This window comes from Pelodiscus sinensis, chromosome 5, assembly GCF_049634645.1.
Source record: "Pelodiscus sinensis isolate JC-2024 chromosome 5, ASM4963464v1, whole genome shotgun sequence".
NCBI lineage: Eukaryota > Metazoa > Chordata > Testudines > Trionychidae > Pelodiscus > Pelodiscus sinensis.
This window is the reverse complement of record NC_134715.1, coordinates 28,475,655-28,490,197: the sequence shown is the minus strand read 5'-3', so window position 1 is coordinate 28,490,197 and position 14,543 is coordinate 28,475,655.

Below are 14,543 nucleotides of genomic sequence, written 5' to 3'. Positions count from 1 at the left end.
GGACCTCCCATAGACTCTGTGGCAATTGGGCCTTTAACTCTATGGCAAAATCCTGGCATCTGTGCTATCCAGGAGTGGCCCGAGGCCAGCTGTGGCAGCTGGTGCCCCAGGCGGAATGCGCAATCGGTGCCCCCGCCTACAGGGCCGTCAATGGACTGACGTCATCATTGCCTATAGTCACGGGCCGCCTCTGATGCTATCTGTGCAGCAGACTGAACCTTTTACAACAGCTTCACTTCAATTGAGGGGACCCCCCCCCCATTTGATCTCTGCTCCGCTTTAACTTTTCATCTAAGTAGCAGCACACTCAGAGTTCAGAATACCGCCAAAAAGAAAAAAACAGACATAAGATCTTGAAACAACTCATTCCAAGAAAAAAAAACAGAAGAGTGGGAAAAGGGATAGGTTCTGCTGCTTAATTAAACGTTTTGACAGTTCTCATATATTTCTCACATTTTCTAAACTAAGCTATCATATCTTTGTATTTAAAGTTTATTTTGGTTAAGCTAAAAAGAGTTTTTATTCTTTACTTCTGTTCTGCTACCCAGCTCTCTCAACCCTGTTGGAGAGAAACTCAGATTCTGATTCTGCAAATCACATAAGAATATGCTTAACTTTAAGCATTTAAGCACTTGTCTGAATAGAAGTGGACTTAAAAGCATTCTTAACTTTAAGAATCTATTTAAGTGCTTTGCTGAATCATGCCCTCAGGTAAAAACAAAGCAGGATCCAGAAAGGAAAGAAGGGGGCTGGATTCAGTGTAGTTTTTATTGCCACACCCTAACCAACCTGGAATCATTGCTTGTTGCTGGTTTGTCTGCTTTGTCCATGGCAGCTGGCTCTCCTTTTTCCTGACTGCCACTTGAATTCTGCTCTCAGAGATTGGCACTGTGTTATGAATTGTTATTGTCTGGCCGCATTTACAGTATTTTATTCCAAGTGCCAAGCAAGACAACTATCCTCTGGGTGAGCACATGATCCACTGCATCTTTAAAGATGTGGAAATTAAGCTAATTTCTTAAAGCTTGCCTTGCTGAGGAACCTTAAGCTTTTATGTTTTCAGCATGTGCACACATTGTACTTACTTTCTTTTCCACACTCACGTCCTAAAACTCTAGTTTTTATAACAGTTTTTCCAATGTAAACGCTGGCTTTCTAACAGCTATTCTGCGAAGAATATTGTAAAACAAACTGCATCTTGCTCATGACCCAAGTCAACAAACTCACATGTGAGTGCTTGCTATGAGAATCTTGCCTAAGGTCAATGTCTCACCTGGGTCTGGTCTCTCTTGCCTGAAGAGAAATATTTATTTCATACCTTCTTTTTATAGATACATGGAAAAGCAGAACATAAGGGGATTTTTTTTGCAAGGAGATCTTAATCTTTGCTAGATATTTTGTTGTGCAGCAACTCAAACGTCTTTCACCCTCCCTGCAATAAGCAACAAGCATAGCAGGTGGGAAGCTATGTCATTTTAGACTTCCATTCTGAAGGGCAGTGAACAGATTGCTGAATCTACTTTTCCATTTCTGCCATTGCTGAGCAACTGTCTTGCCTCCCGGATATTACATGCTAGTGATGAAGATAAACGGGAAAGCTGCATGGCATTTGCATTAGCTCCTTGCTATTGCTTCTCTCTACCTGTGATTGTATATCCTTTCTTTTAGGCTTTTATCTAATTTATTGCTGTTTTCCCATTAGTTCTGTGAACTTTTGTTACAGCTGAGTTTAGGAGCTGTTCAGTGATGTTAATCAGTGGAGACAATGCTTTTCCCATATCAAAGATGGCTACAGCAGGTTTCCTTAGTTTCTTTTGCCTTCAGCAAAGGTAGGAACTGCACTTTCTGGTATGTAGAAAGCTGCTTTTTCAACTCTGTTTGACAAGTGCAGAAGTTCTGCCTGGATGCCAGCAGAACGAGTTTTAACTCACCACTTTACCTAGCCCGTAGGTGTGCGGGGTGAAGAAAGAAAGCAGGGACTGCAGACCCAAGCACTCCAGAGAAAGCGATTGCCACTATGTCAATGGATTTAGGCCTCAGTTGGAGTCCTGAGTCCAGTTCTAGGCACCACATTTCAAGAAAGATGTGAAGAAACTGGAGATGGTCCAGAGAAGAGCAACAAAAATGAATAAAGGTCTAGAAAACATGACCTATGAGGGCAGACTGAAAGAAATGGGCTTGTTTAGCTTAGAAAAGAAAAGACTTAGAAGGGACATGATAGAAGTTTTCAAGTATCTAAAAGGGTGTTACAAGGAGGAGGAAGAAAAATTGTTCTCCTTGGCTTCTGATGACAGGATAAGAAGCAATGAGCTTAAAGTGCAGCAAGGGAGGCTTAGGTTGAACATTAGGAAAAATTTCCTGTCAGGGTGGTTAAACACTGCAATATGTTAGGGTATGTCTACACTACCACCCTAGTTCGAACTAGGGTAGTTAATGTAGGCAACCGAAGTTGCAAATGAAGCCCGGGATTTGAATTTCCCGGGCTTCATTTGCATCTTGCCGGGCACTGCCATTTTTAAATCCCCGCTAGTTCGGACTCCGTGCCCACGGCTACACGCGGAACGGAGTAGGTAGTTCAGATTAGGCTTCCTATTCCGAACTACCGGTACACCTCGTTCCACAAGGAACAGAATTCATGGATTTATCCTCACAACACTTCCATGAGGGCAGAGAAATATTAGCCCTATTGTACAAATAGCAAAAATTGAGACATGGAGACATTAAGTAACTTGACCATAGTTGCACAGTGACAGAGAGAAGCATTGAACACAAATTGCTTGAGTCCCAGCCATAGTATATTACCCATAATGACATCCTCCTCCGGGAGGCCTTGACTGAAAAGAATACAGCTCCTATGGATTGGTCTAGACAATTGTTTTAATGACATATCACTTTCTCCCCTTTGGGAGAGGGGAGGAGTTTCTGGATAGGGCATCATGGGAGATGGGAATCTGTAGCGATGGTTCCCAGCTCTAATGGCCAGTCAACATTTCCAATTCACTTAGTAGCCTGACAAAATTGGAATGAATCTCTCAGAACCACTGTACCAAAAACATATTGAGCTTAGTATAAAATTCAGATGGGCTGCATAACAGCCAAACAAGGCTTGAAAGCAGATCAAGTGGCAGCAATATTGCCTAGTAATTAGAGTAGTTGTATTTCTTACAAAAGACCCAGAAGAAAAGTGTCTTATATTTGAAGCCCCTAGTCTCATAAGATTCCCTCAGGAATCTTTCTGTTCTTTCTCAGAAAAGTTGCTTCCCTCCACCGTTAGAAATATCATCCCATTTGGATAATGTTTGCAATCAAAAGGAAATTGGCACAGATCTTTATCAACAAATGAGACCACAAAAATTGGCGAAGGATGGTCCACGAGAGGGGAGCGTGAAAACGTCAAGAGAAAAAAGTGATTGGAAGTAGTTAAAAAAAAAAGAAAAAAAAGAAATGGTTTAGTTTGTTTAATATAGGAGAAAGTGTGAGTAAACAGTGCCACCATTTAGAGGTGAATTCTGCTCCCCTATTGCACAGCTATTTTTAACCTTCTTAGTTTCATAGAGAGTCTGCTCATGGTAATGATTAAACATATTTTATAATGGTTTAGTCTGCTGACACTGCAGGACTTGTTCAGCTAAGTGGGATTCTGTCCCTTTCTGTGCACCAACACAACACATATGGTGCATGATTCTAATTCCCAAACATTCAAAAATCATGAAGTAGGCCCCCCAAAGCCAGGCTATTAGCTAAAAAAATCCCATGAAATTTGTATTTATTTATACACACACATATACACACACAGTTTCTTGCCTTCTAATTTCTGAGCCGTTAGAATGCATTCTGGTCATATTTTCAAGGTTTTTTACAACCCCAAGGTCTAGAACCTTACTGAGGTTTAGTTTGTTTATAAAGAAAAATGGAGATTCTCAAATATTCACTTGACTCCAGTATGAGAACGGTAGCCATGTTATTTTGCAGATACAAACACAACTGTGGAACCTGTTGGTCTTTAAGTTGCCACAGGGCTCCTCGTTGGTTTGACTTCAGTAGTTAGCTCTTTAAAAATTTGTTGCAAAACTTGTCAGGATGTCAGAAAAGCGAGCAATGCTGTCTAAGCCTGTATCTCCACTACTGCAGAAAGTCAACCTAAGGTATGCAACTCCATCTACGTTGAATAATGTAGCTGGAGTCAATGTACTTTAGATCAAGTTACCACAGCACCACAAGGAGTCAATGGGAGAAATTCTCCTGTTAACTTATCTTACTCATCTGTATCCAAAAGCATAACTTTGTAAGGAATCCACAGAAAACTTAATTGGTCCAGATTCATAACCATTGTAATATATATGTCTGGATAATAGTTAAGGAATAATGTATTTATACTGAATATGTGCTTTAGGAACTTGGAGTAGAAATTTCTCATCAAAAAGTAAGCAGGGTAGTCAGTCAGGACCCAAGCAAGCAAGGGGGAGTTGTCACCCCACTCTCTTTAGCCAGGAATACAATTGTTTATCCCTGCACACTTAAGATTTTGAATGGGGAACTAACAGAGTCAAAGGCAAATAATCAAAATCACTTAAAGGTAAAAAAAAGAAACTTTACCAGAAGACAAGGGTTCACCCTGTCTGTGAATAGAAAGAAACAAAAAGCTGCTCTCAGTATCACGCAGAGGAAAGGAAAAGCAGCCTGTATCCATTCACCAAGAAACCCCCTTGTGGAAAAGGGAGTGTTTTAATGAACATTAGGAGCCCGGTTCTAGAGCAATGAGCTATCTCTGAATCAGACTATTTTGGGGGAGAAAAAAAATCTACTTTATTAGAAAGGAAAGGTACCAATTGATCAGTGTAGACCCAAGCTTGCATTTTAGGAATTTGGTTTGTATTGTAACCACTTGTTTCCTTCACCCACTCTTCTTTCTAGTTAAAAAAAACTTTATTCTTTCTTAAACTGCTTTTGTTTTCTCACAAGTGCTCACTAGTACTGTGTGGTGTAGAGAAGAAGTGGGCTAAAGTCCAACTGGATACACTGCTCCTTTGAGTGCAGACGATCTGGGATTTCTGCAAGTAGACCGTGTCAGGGGCTGCTTATCACTGGAGACGACTGCAAGGAACTTAAGAATTAGGCTACATCTAGTGTTAACCTGAAGGTGAAATCAGAGCTGGCATAGCCCAAAAGAGAGAGTGTCTGAATGCCTAAAAAGGCTGATGATATCTGGAAACAGACACTCTCGCATTTGAGGCAGAGGGTAGCAATGTGGCTCTCAGTCCTGGGCACCTCAAAAACTATCGGTTACCTTCAACCAAGTTCATGTATATATCTTTGTTTGATCCAAAGAGAACTGTCCACTGGAAAGCACAAATTAGAAAAGGTGAGCCTAATACTCTGAAAAATGTATGTCTGCCTGGTGGCTCTCTCTAGATGCTAGATTGTAACTTCCTGAGCATCAGGGAAAGTTTACTCTAAGTTTTTTTCAGCAGATTTGCTTTGAGATAGAAAAAAATTTAGAGATTGAATAGCCAAAAAAATCGATAAAACAAAACTAAATGAGAGAGAAGAAAAAAATGTCACCCTCAAGCAGTTCCATCAAGGGATAAAATTCTAAATCACATCATGTCTCACACCCATTTCTTAGTGTAAAATAAATCACTTGAACAGAGTGCAAGCCAATTTTTACTTTAAAAAATGTTTTGTCCTAAGGCTGTCTTCATGAACTTCAAAAGCACACTTCATAATTACTCTACCTATCAAAGGAAACCCAATATTTCACCTCCAACCTTCCTCTACTTGTGTTATAATTTTTAATAGTTAATATATTATATTAATTTTAAACTGGTTATTTTCTTGAAATTACATGTCTTAATGTAAAGTAAGTTTGTGTATCCTTTTAACATATATACCTTAAAGTTATATTTTAGCAAGTTTATGAAATTTCTTTCCCCTTAACTCTTGCTTTAGGATGTAATCTGGGGACACCCCCATTTTAATTTGATTTTAGTACTAGTTTCTTCATTTTGAGAATCAATTTGTTTTGGCAAGTTTCTTGATTCTAGGGGGGTAGAATTTTCTTCTCTTTTTTTGGCAAGAGTGTTCCAACATGCTTTTGTTTTGGAGGCACCAACTCAGAGTGCAGAAAGCCCATTTTGGCATAAGTCCTTGGAGCCTCTGTGTCTCACACAAAGATCTTCCTTGACTACAGGCAATACTGTGAATGGTAAGCTAGTGACAGCCTAGCTGTATTACTGCCACTGGAGGCAGATGCATGGAAAGCAAATCACCCCCCTTTTTAGGCAAAATTAAGGGTGATCAACTTATCTCAATATACATATCATGGAGTTTTGTTCACAAATTCCATCTCATTGAAATAAGTTTTGTCCTACTTTGTTTCCAAGTGTAGTTAACGAAACAGGAACCTGGTTTCCTGTCTCTGCTTTCCAGCACAGCCCCACCCGGCTACTGAGCAAACCACTAGGTTCTAGTTTAATCTCACCTGATCTGTCCCAAGCAGCACAAGAAAAAAAAGCTAACAAGGACATTGCATTTTTCCTTTAAGATGTAATTGGATGGGAAGGGGGCAGGAGGGAGAACAAAAGACAGAGAAAGAAAATGTGTAAGCATTTTTCTCCAACAAAAAATGGGTGAATTGGGGACAGAGAGTAGAGTTCGTCCTTTGCAGATTATGAGGGCGCCCAAAAAATATATTTTTTGCAATAAAAAGCAAGGCATGGTAGCTTTTTCGATGTTTAAATTTTATTTCCTGCAGTTAAAATCATCTAAGGAGCAGCATGTTTTCTCTTGAGTCTGGCATTGCCACTGGCTGAAGCAACAGATGTATCACACTGATGACACTGAAGAAGGGAAAAAACATCTGTCTGTAGGAGTTTTTTTTGACTCAGAGGACTGAATATATAAGCCTTGTGGGAACCCCCACACACACACTTGTAATCCTAATTTATTCATTGTTGATTTATTTATATACCTTTATTCAAAAGCCTCGGGTATACAGTAGTGCATGTAGATAAGTTTTAGTATTTAAATTAAATATGTTCCCCATTTTAAGATAATGCCAAAGATTTCTTTTAAACTTAGGATACCTGTAAAGCAGTGTGTTAGATGTCTAATCTATTGAAGCTAGCATTTGATGTTTTATAATATATATGCTGCCATCTAAGATGCCTAGCGAATTCTCCAGCACATCTGTGGTGCAATTAAAGAACCTAGTGAACAATTAAAATTCAGGTCAGCAGCACAAACCAACAATAGCACGTTTTGATGTGAAATCAGTATTGGTCACCCATGTGCTCATTAAACAGGTTAATCAATTTTGTGCAGTAAAATCACCTTAGTGCAGTAAATACAACAGAACCAACCAAAAATCTGTTTAAATATCAATTCTCTAAAAGTAATAGCAAATAAAACAGTCCTGCTTGTTGGATATTGAATATTTCTTCTAACCACATTGACACTAGATAAAGTTCTGGTTGTAAAACTGGGTTACAGCATGTACAGATGCTATTACTCTTGTTTGAGAGTGAGAGGGGGGGGGGGGGTGTCTACACAACACTGTTACTGTATTTCGGAATAATGGCCATTATTTGGAAATAGCAATGCATCTACACTGAAATTCTATTATTTTGAAATAAATTAGAAATAACGGATGGCATATTCCAACATCTGTAAACCTCATTCCACAAGGAATAATGCCTATTCCGAAAAAGCTATTTCAAAATAGCTGTAGTGTGGATGCTCCACTGCTGCTATTTCGAAATAGCTCCTCCCCAGGGCAATATCCAGCTTATTACTCCTCAGTGCTTCCTGGAGCTCTAAATCGATGTAGCGCCTCCACATTAGGGAAGCCTGCCTTGGACTAATTTTGAGGCTTCCCTGTGGTGTATTCATGCTATTTTGAAATAAGCTATTGTGGAGTATTTCTTCTGGAATAGCTTATTAGTAGACATCCCCTGAGAGACAGAGAACTTAAGCCCTATGTTCTGCAGTTCAGCTCTATGCTGGGCTGGCACAAAAGACACTGCACAGATAATTGACTTTATACATAGTGGGGATATGCATGTGGGGCGCTTGGATCATATACCTCTGTCAAATCCCCCCACGCTCTGCCCATTTGTCTGCCTCAGCCAAACCTACTTTTTAACATCTCAAGCATTTGCTTTCTTAAAGCTGTTCAACTACTAAATAAAACCAGAACATCGCAATAGGTACAAAAATGTATCAGTCTGTCATCTAAACATGGGATTCATCCTGATCCTTGAATAAATTCCTATACCAGCGTACAATCCAATATCTCCTAACCTTTGCTCTAGATTCCCAGCTTCCCAGCGGGGGAGACAACACTTGCTTCTCAACTTAGGAGGCCAAAAGTTAGACTCTTCATCTGGATTTTTGGAGCTAGGCGCCCGACTCCTACTAGAATGCAGAGAATTAGAGACTTGATTCTTCACCATTTGAGTCAGTAGCGAATGTGCCATTTACTTCCATTGGCACAAGATCTGGTCACGGGTACCTCATTTACATAAGCTCCATTCCAATGTTGTATTGTTATATATCGAAAGGGCTGTTTAGGTAACATTTATAAGTTTTAGAAACAGTAGTTATAATGGCTCTCTTTCAGTGCAGTTGGATTTATAAGGGAGCCTGGCTTTAGAGGCGAAGGGAACTGAAAATCAGTTCCAGAGGAAGTGTTAACCAAAGAGGATGGAGAGAGGCTGTTCTCAGTAGTGACAGATGGCAGAACAAGGAGCAATGGTCTCAAGTTGTGATGGGAGAGGTCCAGGTTGGATATTAGGAAAAACTATTTCACTAGGAGGGTGGTGAAGCACTGGAATGGGTTACCTAGGGAAGTAGTGGAGTCTCCATCCCTAGAGGTGTTTAAGTCTTGGCTTGACAAAGCCCTGGCCAGGTTGATTTAGTTGGAATTGGTCCTGCCTAGAGCAGGGGGCTGGACTTGATGACCTTCTGAGGTCTCTTCCAGTTCTATGATTCTATGATTCTTTCAGGAATGTCAGAGATATTGTTTCTGCCCCAAAAAGCTCCCATAGACATATTAGACAAAAAGCCATACAATTTAACATGGGTCTTATAGGTCTAAGTTAAGGTGAGTTAAAGAGTATTCTACATTGCTCCTGCTGCAGCCATGGTCTGATGAGGTTTTAAATTGAGCCCTTTCATTGAATCTCTATAATCAAACACTATTAACACGGTGGTGTTTTTTGCAGCACTTGTGCTTCTGGTAATGACCACAGAAGTTGCTGACTGACTTCACTGTCTAATGGAAAACCAAGCCAGATAGTATCCTTTTACTCCAAAATTTCAGGAAATCCTACTTTGACTTTGTATATTCCCATTTGCAGGGCTCTTCCAAGCTAGAAATACACAAGATTCCTTCAAAGTCAATGCTGTTCCATGATGTGATTAGCACGAGGTGTTTGTGTAGCAAATACAGTCCTATATGACATTTTGCCTTAATTTTCTCTTCTAAAATAAATACAATCATATTTGAAAGAAACAGCACCATTCTGCTACAGGAAAAGAAAATGCTCAGCATAGCAGGAAGACTAGCTTGGGCTTTTCTGCTAACTGAACTATTGCTTTTCCATTAAAGTTATTGTCATCAAGTGTATTGGGAGAGGAACAAAAATAAATGGAAAACATGTTACTGAGCCCTAGCAGAGTTACAATTTGTGGATTCTTTTTATAAGTGTCCATGGAGTATTCCATCTTTATCCTCCCAAGTCACCCACATCAAAGAGCATGTTTGCATTTCTACAATAGATAACAGCATTGACACAAGCTTCAGGGTTCAGACAAATTACAAACTGAATTAACAATCTCACATATTTATAAACTATAAATTGAGCCTACTAAAAATCCAAAAGAGGTGAAATAATAATTGTAAAGCCTTTTAGAAATCACTTTTTCATAGTTAAAATACGAATTCAGGTGGACAAAGAATCCTCATTTTCGTTTTCTAACAACTCTGATCTGATCCATTGTAAGAATCAAACAATAGCCCTTGTTTCTATTGGTCATAGTAGCACCAAACATTACAACATGAGAGTTTGGTGACTAAATCCTCCATCCATGACAGAATTGAACTGTTACTGATCTAAGCTTGCTCCAGCTGACACATTATGGGGTGAAACCAAACCTCTGTCCACTCCTGACCTACCTGTATGTAATGGGCAATAGCAGCCCCATGAAAACAACTCACCCAACACTACTGGCACCAACTAGTAGGGTGACTGTAATTCCTGAGCTAAATATGGGACTCTCTGCATGCTATAGAGCTGCTAGAATAGCTCGATATAGAACTTTCTTACATAGTTTCTGGCGTAGTGGGTATGAAGAAACCAGGGCCAGAGCACAATTTAACACCTGCTATTCTTGGCTGCCAGAATGGCCACTTGAGGCTGTAGGAAGCCAAGAGCAAATTTGGGCAGCCCTTAGGCTCTAGACCAGGGGTGAGGAACCTTTGTTAGGTTAGCGGTCACTGACCCACAGAAAAAAAAATCAGTGGTGGCTGGAGTGCCAACATGCACCCCTCCCCCAGTGCTGGGAGGTGGAGCCCTGAGCCCCGGGGGCTGGATCCAGGCAAGTTGGGGACCACATCTGGCTCCTGGGCCTTAGGTTCCCAACCCTTGCTCTAGAGCTACCTTTCCCCCACATCCAGGTCTTGATTGGAGCACAACTCATCATTCTGGTGTGAATAGTTATTTCACTGTGGCACCGGTCCTTGCCTGTACAGATGAAAAATCCACCAACATATGTCCACTGCCACAATGATCACTCACCTTTCAAGATCCAGGAGTCCTGCATATGCCTATCACAACATGTGCATAGGACCAGACAACTACACAATCTCTATGTTCCCAAATGAATTCACAGAGGAAAATTATAAAGGATAAATATGCCACATCACCTTGTGTGATCATTTTTCACAAAGCAATCACTCTGTGTGTGCTGTTTCAGGCCTCACCCACAAAGGAAACCTGCACACCACTTTCAAAAGACAAGCCTGGGAGCTTAAAACGATAACTTTGCTAGTCACTAAAAATCATGGTCTTCATAAAGAAACTGAATGTATGGCTTTTTACAACAATCTGAAACACACTCACCACCCCCTTTAGTCTATGAACGCGGATGTTAACCAGCCTCTTACCCTTGAACTGTCCCTTAGAATACATGCTCACTAGGGATGTTAAAATGTGTTTAAGAAAATGTGTAACCGCTGAAAATTTCAGCAATTACACGGTTACGTGCACGGCAGCAGTTGGCTCCCCAGGAGCAGATGTACATGGGAACCTGGCTTTTAAGGTACCGTTCTATCGCAATCCTCCCATCTCCTGCCTGGAGCCCCCCCCACTTTAGTGATAGGACAGTGCCTGTAAAAAATTTAAGTTGCTTCCACTCCTTATAATCATGCATTGAGCTTAAGAGCAATATAAACCTTCGACCAGGAACATTTTCTAGATCTTAATTACCAGCCTGGGTAATCAATTCATGGTCAATATTGCCCAGGAAACATCCTACCCTAGGATTATTACTACTTAACATGTGCAAAAGAAACATTGAAACAAGGAGGAGACATCTTGTATTAAAAAGACAAAGTTTGTAAAAGTGGAACATTTTAGAGAGATGGTTTCATATGGAGATGTTTTTAAAGGAACAAATGACATGGACAATTGTATTACAGGTTGAACATCTCTAGTCCAGAACTCTCTGATCCGGAAACATCCGTCATCCAGAATGATTTTAGTTAGCCGGATGTCCATTTTTCATGGGGGTGGCCTTGTTTCCTGCCGTCCTATAAAGTTTGTTTACAACCATCAGTCCTAGATGTCAATGTTCTGTTATTTAGCTCTAATTTACCCCTCAATGTCCTTGAACAGATCAGTAAATAGTGGAAATGTTGCTAATGGTACTAGACAATATTGACCTCCTCTGGTCCAGAAAATTATCTCGTTCAGAACCGGTCAGCTCCCGAGGGTGCCAGACTAGAGAGGTTCAACCTCTATTAACCTTTGTTCAGAGTATATGTCACATTTAAAAACTCATGGTCAATTCCGAGACAGGACATACTTGTTCCCTATTTGGATACTCCCAACAGCAGCTAAGCATGTAAAATACACATTTAGGGTCAGATTTTTAAAGGTATTTAGGCATCTAAAACTGCAAGTTGTTGCCTAATGGGATTTTAAAAAACACATGTATATGCCAAAGATATTTAGACACCTATTGGGATTTTCAGGAATGCTTATCTGCAACTTTAGGCAGCTAAATATCTTTTAAATTATGGCTCTTAAGTACTCTTGAGTATTCAGATAGAACAGTTAGATAACCTACTATCCCATTATTACTATATTTGAAAATTGGATTTACTCAGTCAGAAATAGAAATCCCTGCTATACTATTTTACCTTATGGACTCTACTTATACTCACTCCCCTTCAAAAGATATCCAGGAAATAGAATACATGAAGAAACCACTGTATTATCTCCTGGTGGCCTTTCGTATTAACAGAATGGTGTAACAGGTCACTGAAATAGAATATCTTTAGATGTTTTAAATGATCATTGATTCTCACTTTATTTTAGTTACAAGAAAAAGCATTTCTCCCTATTATGTTCTAACTTCCCGAGCCTACAACTACATTCTATTGCGAACTGTACACTTTGAATTCTGTGCAGTAATTGAAGTCAATACCGGAAAATGTAGATAAATATAATAGTTATTTATAGTACATTTAAATTAGTATTCTTTTACTGTTAAACTGGACAATTAAAACTGCAATTAATTGTGACTTTTTTAAATTGCCCTCCTTTAAGAGCCTCTGTTCCAAAACATCTCGGCTGTGTCTACATTGGCATCCCTTTCCGGAAAAGGGATGCTAATGAGACACTTCAGAATTGCAAATCCGCGGGGGATTTAAATACCCCCCGCGGCATTTGCATTTACATGGCTGCCGCTTTTTTCCGGCTCGGGGTTTTTGCCGGAGAAAAGCGCCAGCGTAGACGCGATTCTCCGGAAAATAAGCCCTTTTCCGAAGGATCCCTTATTCCTACTTGAAAGTAGGAAGTACAGAAGTAACTTATTCACCGGTGTGCCCATGCAGTAGGCTGGAACAGCTGTGTCCTGTGCTGCATGCCATTCAAGAAAGTGCAGGATCAAAGATTTAAATTGTAAGGTGGGAATTGTTTTCTCTCATTACTAATCATGCACAAATTTAGAAGTAGAAGGACCACTCGGCTCCTTTCATTGCTGTTTATTGGACTTCAGGACTTTCTATCATGAGAGAAAAAAATGGAGCAAGAACATTAAATAATCCTAAAGATGAGGGGCTAAATCTTGATTTCAGCTTGAGAAGGAATTTCAGTAGGAGTTTTGTCTGAATGGAGTCCTAGACCCCAATTCTGCTTAGTTAAACTTAATAGGAGTTTTGTCACCGGCTTCAGTGGAAGCGGGGCTTGGCCTTAAGGCATTTCAGAATCCATTCTCCTAAGCCACCAATTAATTGCAGTTTTAATAGTTTCAACAATCTTCACTTTTCTATTATTATTTGTTCTTTGCATTTCCATTGCATCCAAAAGCCCTAATTAGGATTGGGGTCCCATTGTGCTGGTCCCTGTATATATACACAGTGAAAGACATGGTCCTGCTCAAGGAGCATACACAAGAAACACTGAGAGTGATGTTTTAAGACACTGGGTCACCTCTAGAGAGTGCAAATATCTCTTCCTTCTAGTTAACCGACCTGACTTAGTGCTATTGGTACTACTCGCACACTGTGGCCACGTGGTGATGATCTGCTGGCATAAAATGTCTCTAACTTGGCAGAGCCGACCAGCACAGATCCATCATGCAGAGGAGGATCTTATGGATGGCATAGACCCACAATAGCAATCATCTTCTTCACACACCCACCATCACCTCAGCATAGGGGGTGTGGCCAGGTGAAAGAGGAAATGACTTACGTGTTCATTAACCTTGGTTATTCACATTCTTTGGTCAGTGTAAAGTACAGAAGCACTGAGGCTGCTCCTCTGTACATTTTGGACTGGACCAACAGTGGGCCAGCCTCCGGACTAGGAGTATGTGAAGAGCTTCAGGTCTCATTTGACTATGTATTTGACTACGCACTACATAGACTTAGCCTGGGATCCAGCCCAATTACTTCAATAAAGAGCATGATTAGGTTCTTAAAACCATAAGCAAAGACTCTAAAATACATGCCCTCTAATTCTTTCTGGGTCCTCCTTATTGGAAGCTTACAAACTAGAAAATATAAATTGTAGTTCCTAAGAGATTCATGACAAAATTACAGCAGCCTCATATGGGAAGCTGTATAGGTAATATTTAAAATAATCTTAGAAAGTTTAGAACATATCCTTCAAAAGTGCTCTTCCTCAACTTCATCAACTTGAGCAAGAGTTAAGGATGCTAAAAGCCTTACAGCATTCTGCCTTTAAACTGCCAGAAAACTAATTGTCAAAGATTTACTTTGTGTGTGTCTTTTCCCTCAAGTTAAAGGATAGACA